Consider the following 8,015-nt stretch of genomic DNA (forward strand, 5'->3'; position numbering starts at 1 on the left):
GACCGCCGCGCGCGGGGGCAGCTGAACTCCTGGGGACGCGACGCGTGCGGGGAGCGAACCTGCAGAGGAGGGATCCGCAGAGTTGAGGCTGCAGCGGTGGCAGGCGAGTCTTCTCCCCACACGCAAGAAGCGGCGGGGCTTCTGGCCCTTGGTGAACTCCTCCTTTCCACTTGGGCAGCCGGAATCCCCGGCTGACCTCCACCCTCCCACCTCCACCGCTGGGTGACACCGTTTATCTCGCAGAAAGGCTGCGTGGCCAGATTGGAATCTTTACCCGGTTACAGGGGAGCCTCCTCGTGAAAGCTATAGACGTGAGAAACCGGTGAAAGCTACAAGCCCCGAAGGAGACAAGGTAGAGCAGACAGACTCCTGGTTGGAAAAAGAACAATGTCATTCTTTTGCAAGACTGTGCCCACCAGTGACTAAAAACGTCAAGTTATGTTTTTCGATTCCCAAGTAGAGTCAGCACCTCTTTCTGCTGGTAAAAAGGACTTGCTTGTGAGGAATTCCTTCGTGCTGGAATTGAAACACGTTTTTCCTCACTTCTGTTCTCAAGAGCAATATAATCGGACGTGCTTTCTAAAATGTGGATCTGGTCCTCTCACTCCCAGTCCTAAAACCCTTTCAGACTCTCTAGGTCACATATAATGTGCTTCCTGATCACTTCGATTCCTGGGTACTGTCACTCCCCCCCACACCTTCCCCATCCTTTACCCAAGCTTACATGACTAAGACACTATCAGTGCAGTTCTTCAGAGAAAACAGCTCAACAGGGTGTGTGTATAAAAGATTTATTTTAAGGAATTGGCTCACAGGACTGTGGGACTGGCAAATCCATCCGAAACCCCTAGGGCAACTCTGGAAACTCAGTTGAGTTGATACTTCAGGCTTGAATTTCATCCTTTCTGGGAAACCTCCGTTTTTGCTCTTAAGACCTTCAACTGATTATATAAGGCAGTGGTTCTCAACCTTCTGGCCCTTTAAAACAGTTTCTCATGTTGTAACCCAACCATAAAATTATTTTCTCGTTGCTACTTCATAACTGTAATGTTGCTACTGTTATGAATCGTAATGTAAACCACTAGTCCATGCCACTACAGTTGCTTTTCTGGGGGCAATGGGTTTGCATCATTTCCCTCTCCTTACGTATTTTACATTCCCCTCACCTTCTACACCTCTGTTGATCTGGGTCAGTGGTCGGCAAACTCATTAGTCAACAGAGCCAAATATCAACAGTACAACGATTGAAATTTCTTTTGAGAGCCAAATTTTTTAAACTTAAACTATATAGGTAGGTACATTGTTATTAACTTAATTAGGGTACTCCTAAGGCTTAGGAAGAGCCACACTCAAAGGGCCAAAGAGCCGCATGTGGCTCTCGAGCCACAGTTTGCCGACCACGGATCTAGGGTAATCTTTCCTTAAAGTTAACTGGTGGTAGATGTTAGCCACAACTACAAAGATGCTTTTACAGCAACACCTAAGTAAGTGTTTGATTAGATAACTGGGTACTATAGCCTCGCCTAGTTGACACATAAAACTAACCATCACTGGTCTTATCCTTCAGAGTCCCAGTTGTTTGAAAATTTCTCCTGAATCCTGCTTATTTGCTTCCCAGGGCAACCTGTGCTTGTATCTTTGCATTTGTCACATTGTCTGGTCACACTGACTTGGCACTTGTCACATCGTGTCCTGCTTCCTTAAACTAGACTGTAAGCCAGTGGTTCTCAACCTTCTGGCCCTTTAAATACAGTTCCTCATGTTGTGACCCAACCATAAAATTATTTTCGTTGCTACTTCATAACTGTAATGTTGCTACTGTTATGAATCGTAATGTAAACATCTGATATGCAGGATGGTCTTAGGCGGCCCCTGTGAAAGGGTCGTTCGACCACCAAAGGGGTGGCGACCCACAGGTTGAGAACCGCTGCTAAGCTCAGGGAGGGCATTAACCATGTCTCTCTATCCCCCATGGTACCCACAATAACCAGTGACTGACACCAGAAAGGTGTTTAATAGACATCTCAATGAAAGTGTGATTGTTGACATCACTCACCTGGTCTCCCTCCAGGTGCTTAGAACCGGAGTATCCTACATGTATAGGACATGAGATGAATTTACCATCTCAGCATTGTTTCGACCTTGTTACAGGCTTTTTGTTCTCTAGGTGAAATGATCCCAAACACTGTGGGTATTCTGTTTTGGGATGTGTATTTTGGTTGTTTGGTTGTTTATTTTACTTTTGCCCTTTTGTTCAACAACTTGGTGATTCTTTTTATGTTCCCTCTGAGTCTTTTGCAAGTTTAACCATGCCTTGCCAAGCTCTGGTCCTCGGTCAAACTGGCTAGTGCTTACTGCAGTGGGGGGTTAATTCTCAGTGTGTATAGTGAGTACTTCCCTTTTCCCAGACTCATGGGATGTAGGACTTGCCACCAACCCCCATGCTGAAATGCCATGTTCCCTCCTTTTCTTCATCAATTCGTATGTAGCAGTTGTCTTCCATGTTCCATTTTGCATTATTCTCACATTAAGCACATACGTAGGCAGTGTGGGGAGGGGTGGATTTACTTTACAGAGACATTAAAACAAGACTTTAAAAACAAATTTCAAAGTGTAACATTAACAGGGATCACTCCACCAAGCCAGCCTCAGCCTCTCAGATAATTCAAAAGAACCAAGAAACCAGTCATCTAGGCCTGCTTTCCCCTGCAGTCCAGTCCCTGCACAGGCCCCTCAAGTAAATACTCCTACCCCTTTAAGAGCCTCTGTGCCAAACACATATTTACTCATGGTCTTTGGAGTAAGAGTCAAAAAAGGAAGTAGACTAGTTTGCATATCATTGTAACTGGAGAAACAAGGAAATGGGATGGTTTATCCTGTTTAATTTTATGCCTGCATTACTCAATACATATAAATTCCATCAAAAGTGGAACAGAAAGACTGGGTAGACTCCATTTCTTTTCTGCTGTAGGACACTCGACACCCCTGAACTTTATTTCATATGCTGCCCTCATTCCAGTGCCCTCAGGGCTGTTCATTTTGATTTCTGACTTGGGCCTACTCAAAATTTCATGTTTTTTAAAAAAATGAGCATGCCACAGTCTTCCCCATAATTCCAATCAGACCCGGAATTTTGACATCTGAGTGACTTCTGTGGTATCCTAACTCTACCATTTCTGAACCATGTGAGTTTGAGGGAGTCCCTTTAGATCTCTGGCCATCAGTTTCCTCATCTACAAAATAAAGATAATACACTGTCCTCACAAGAGATGGTTGTAAAAATTAAAGTGAAACAATACATATGTCTAATATTGTAGATACTCAAAAGAGTTTTATTCGCTCCTGTGCTTGACCTAACCCATGAACCAGGGGGCTCCTGGCCAAGCAAGACCACCAACGAATTCCAAGTCTATAATAAATCTTGCCATTTCTTTGATATTCTGGATAACAAAATTGCACAGGTCTAAGATAAGGAAGAATAAATCACACTCATCAACTATTTGTTGAATGCCAACTAGGTGCCAAGCAGGAGTTCTGTGGCTATAATAAGGTTGCTGCCTTCAGTAAGAGGGAAGCTGCTAGGCCTGGCCGTTTTTTCTCAGTGGTTAGAGCACCAGCTGGCAGACTGAAGGGTCCCAGCTTTGATTCCTGGTCAAGGGCACATACTTCAGTTTCAAGTTCAATCCCCGACCCCGGTCAGGGCAACCAATCTATGTGTCTCTCTCATGTTGATGTTTCTCTCTCTCCCTCCCCCCTCTTCCCTTCCTTTCACTCGGTCTGAAAATCAATGGGAAAAATATCCTCAGGTGAGGATTAAAAAAAAAAGGTGCTAAATAAATACAAATTTCAAACTTGAATACAAGCAATAAAGAATCCAGGGTACTGTGATAGGCTCTAATGTTGGAGGGTAGGGGAAGCCCTGGCTAAGAGGTTCTAGTTGCCTGCAAACTCGGGGGGCGGGGGGCAGGGGGGACAACAGGACAGGCAGTACTTCAGTGAAAGCTTGCCTGCTGTGGTCTGAGGGCACCTACCTTCCCCCTCACAGCTTGTGGAACCCTTCCCTGATTGTGGGTGCAGTGTGTGTCCTGGGTGGGAACCAATGCAGTCCTGATTCCTCAGTCTCTCAGTTGGTTTAGGCAAGGATCTGTGAACCGTGCAGCCAATGGAATTTATGCCAGAGTTTCTGGGAAAAGAGACTTTCATGCTATGCCACTGACTTTGCACCCGAGAGCCTTGCAGGTTTTTATGCCAATAACAGAGAAGAAGCTATCTGAGAATGGAGCCGATACAGAGCAAGCAGAACCAAGATGAGCAGAACCAAGATGAGCAGATCCAGGTGACAGCATTTGCTCAGTCCCCTACACCACACCATAAGGTGCACACATTTCTGTCTGGATAGCCAGTTTGTGTTGAGATTTCTGACACTAGAAATCAAGAGTCCCATGCGAAACATTGCAATGCAAAGAATTGGACAAGGTGAGAAATAATTTGCCTATAAGTTAACCCGCAATGATTCCTGCCTCGTGATATTCATGCCCTTAGGTCATGCCCTCCCCTTGAATGTGGGCTGCTAATGAATAGAATACAACACCAGTGAGGGGACATCCATCCCTCCCATGATTCAGTTATAAGAAGACCTTGGCTTCACTCCTGAGTGCACTCTCACTCCCCCTTGGATGGATACCTCTGATGGAAGTCAGCCACCATGTCGTAGGCAGCCCTGAGGAGAGGCTCACCTCAGTAAGCCTGAAAGGGGATCTCCTGAGGTCTCCCAATAGCCGTGTAAGAGAACATGGAAGTGGATCCTCCCCAGCAGAGCCATGAGATGACTGTAGTCTTAGACAACACCCTGAGTGCAGTCCCTGAGCTAGAACCACCCAACTAAGCCTCAAAAACTGTGAGATCATAAATGGTTCTAGTTTTCAGCTGCTAAGGTTTGGGGTCATTTGTTATGTAGCAATCCTACATAATAAAAGGCTAATATGCAAATAGACCAAACAATGGAACAACCAAACAACTGGTCACTATGATGTGTGCTGACCACCAGGGGTGCGTGTGGAGCATGGCGGGCATAGGGCGGACCGCGGGCGGGCGGGGGCCGCGGCAGGATGGTGGAGCAGGTGAGTGGGGTGCCAGACCAAGGCAGGGCTCTGGTCACTGTCATCAGGGCGAGCCTCTGGTAGTTACTGAAAATTCGTTGCTCCCGCATACCGCGGTTCCGCGCCGTGGTCCCACCCAGCGCTTGCACCCACTGTTGGTGCTGGCCCCAATCACTCTGCGCCATCAGTAGGTGCGAGCAAGGTCTACGCCGTCGGTGCCTAGGAGCAGTGGTGGCTGGAGTGGGGCTGCCGGCAAACAGGGGACCAGGGGCCACAGCGGGAGGAGCCAGGCTGGGGCGCGGAGGATGGGCCGAGACCTGCCCCTGTGCCCACCACAGCCTCGTGGCCCACAGTTCCTTTCGAGGTGCACAAATTCGTGCACTGGGCCCTAGTAGATAACAACTTCTAAGAGTTAAATTCCAATCAAGCTTATAAAGATTTTGGCCTGAGCTATGAAAAATTACTTTAAGAAGGCATTCCTCAAAGTATTCATGTCCCTAAAATTAGATTGTGCCAATTAGAAGGGAAGTCGGACATCACTGGAAGAACAGAAAAGGAAAATAAGAGGTCGATGTTAGCCATGCCTATCCAACCATGGTCTAGAGCAGCGGGTCGTAAACTTGAGCCCGCATCAGAATCGCCTGGAGGGTTTGTCTGACACGGATTACTGAGCCCATGCTCAGAGTTTTTGATGAATCCTCTTTAGGTTGAGACCTGAGGGTTGACATGAATAACAAGTTCCCATGTGGTGCTGTATTGCAGGGAGCACACTTGGAGAATCCTGGATGAACAACAGAATTTTGGTTCATGGTGCTCTGATATCTCACAGTTACAGAGGCCAGTTAGGCACTGATGAGAAACTGGGCCACTGGGCAACTCAGGTCCCCTGCCAACTAGTTTGGCAAATCATGGCAGGCACTCGCACGTATCAAAGGGGCACAGTTCAGAAGTTCTCTCCATTCACAGTACCACCTACCTGCAGTAAGTCATTGATGGTACAGGAAATGTATTTCCTCATTCATTCAACTAGCACTTATTAGGCACCTTCTGTGTACCAGGGAGGCATTTTTTCTAGCACTTAAGGATGTACACAAGCAACAAAGATATACTGAATTTCTGTAATCATGGGGTTACAATAAGGAAAGAATGACACTGGTAAAATTATGTCTATGTCTATTTGGTAAACATCATTGAGCTGCTGAGAAGATTTCTAATTAAAGCACCTCACCTTGAAATATTAAAAAATGCCATTTGAAACCTTAGCAAAATTTATCATAGTTGAGCAGTTCATTTTGTAAAAATTAAAGTCACCCTAAAATACATAACTTAGCAATGTCATTTTAAATGGTCTTATGCATTGATCCCTTTCAAATAAGTACATATAAGAAAATATGAAGAAAGATAAGATTTTTCAATGTAAACAAGAATCTCTTTTATAATGGTATTTCTTAGTCCCCATGTGATTTCTTTTTCGTTTTGAAAACTCATGTAAGTCAAAAAACCTGTCTTTTGCATATAAACATGGATGCTTTAATCAGTGCACACACAAGAGTTTATTAAAAATAAGCTAATATTCATATATAATTTTGTTCAACAGGGAATAAGATAATGAATAAGGGCATTGTAAAAGAAATTCTTATAAAATGGTACTCTATTATAATAGAGTAAATTCAGGAAAGATTAGAATTTTCTTAGTTTACAGAGAGGAAATTCGGCTCCAAATTTCCTTTTCCCTTTCAAAGCTGAGTATCATAAACTGTCACTTGGAAATGAACATTTTGCTTATATGTTTTTAAACTTTAAACATTTTCCACCTCTGGCATCACAGGTAAATTCTCCACTAACAATGAACTACCTCATTAGATAATTTTTTAAGTCTGCCAATATTAGGCAAACCAATTATATCAAATATGATACTTTGTATTAAAGTCAACCATAAATCCAAAGAGAATTAGAGCATTTTCAATTTTTCTTGATTGCTTTCATTACCTAATGAATTTTCAGCACATCCAGTACTTTATTTAAAACATATTTGTTGTGAACATTTGCCAGTCCAGCATTTTGCCTTCACCTAAGACCACAAATTCTGATAGCAATGAATGTGGCTTTGTAAAGAACAAATCAATTCAATTTCTCTTCTAAAATGAAGGCACAATACATAAAAGCAATAAAAAAGCAAATAGAGAATGAGAGTATTTAGAAGCTCCTAAAGACATTTTTGGATGGGTTCAACAACCAGGGATCTTAATTTCACCATGTATTAATCTGGATTTCCTTTATATCTGTTTTGTATCTATAATTAAATGAGCACTTGCAAGGGCTAAGTTTTTGGAAGAATTGAGATAAAAATCCATGCATCACCCAGGGCATATTTGTTCTAGAAGAAAACCCTAAAATATAGAAGAAAGCAGAATTTTGTGGAATTCCAAATTTTCTTCAGATGGATGTGTGATCTCCAAATTCTATGAAGTGATCAAGGCCTAACTGCCACCACCAACACCCGTCCCCAGGAACTTTCTCCAGTGGCCTCGTCTCCACTGATCTCCACTCTCCACTGGGGCTAGATGGATCTTCTAAAAGTAAAATCTGGCTAAATTGAAGTCCTGATTAAAAACACACACTAGCTTCCCATTGCCTTAAGGATAGAGATCAACATGCTAAGGGCAGCCCAGGGCCCTGCATATCATTGTCCTGTTAATACTGATGGTAACAACATGAACAGCAGGAATCAAACAATAGGTAACATCTATGGAACCATACGTGCCAGCCATTCTTTTAAGATTCTTTCATTTACTATCTCACTTAATCCTCATAATCACCATGTAAGAACTATTATTATTCTCAAAAAGTTATATAATTTCCCCAAAGTCAGTCAGTACACTCCACTATAGAGGGCCCACTTCATCAGGTTCCACA

The sequence above is a fragment of the Myotis brandtii genome, unplaced genomic scaffold, assembly GCF_000412655.1.
Source record: "Myotis brandtii unplaced genomic scaffold, ASM41265v1 scaffold197, whole genome shotgun sequence".
NCBI classification, from domain to species: Eukaryota; Metazoa; Chordata; class Mammalia; order Chiroptera; family Vespertilionidae; genus Myotis; species Myotis brandtii.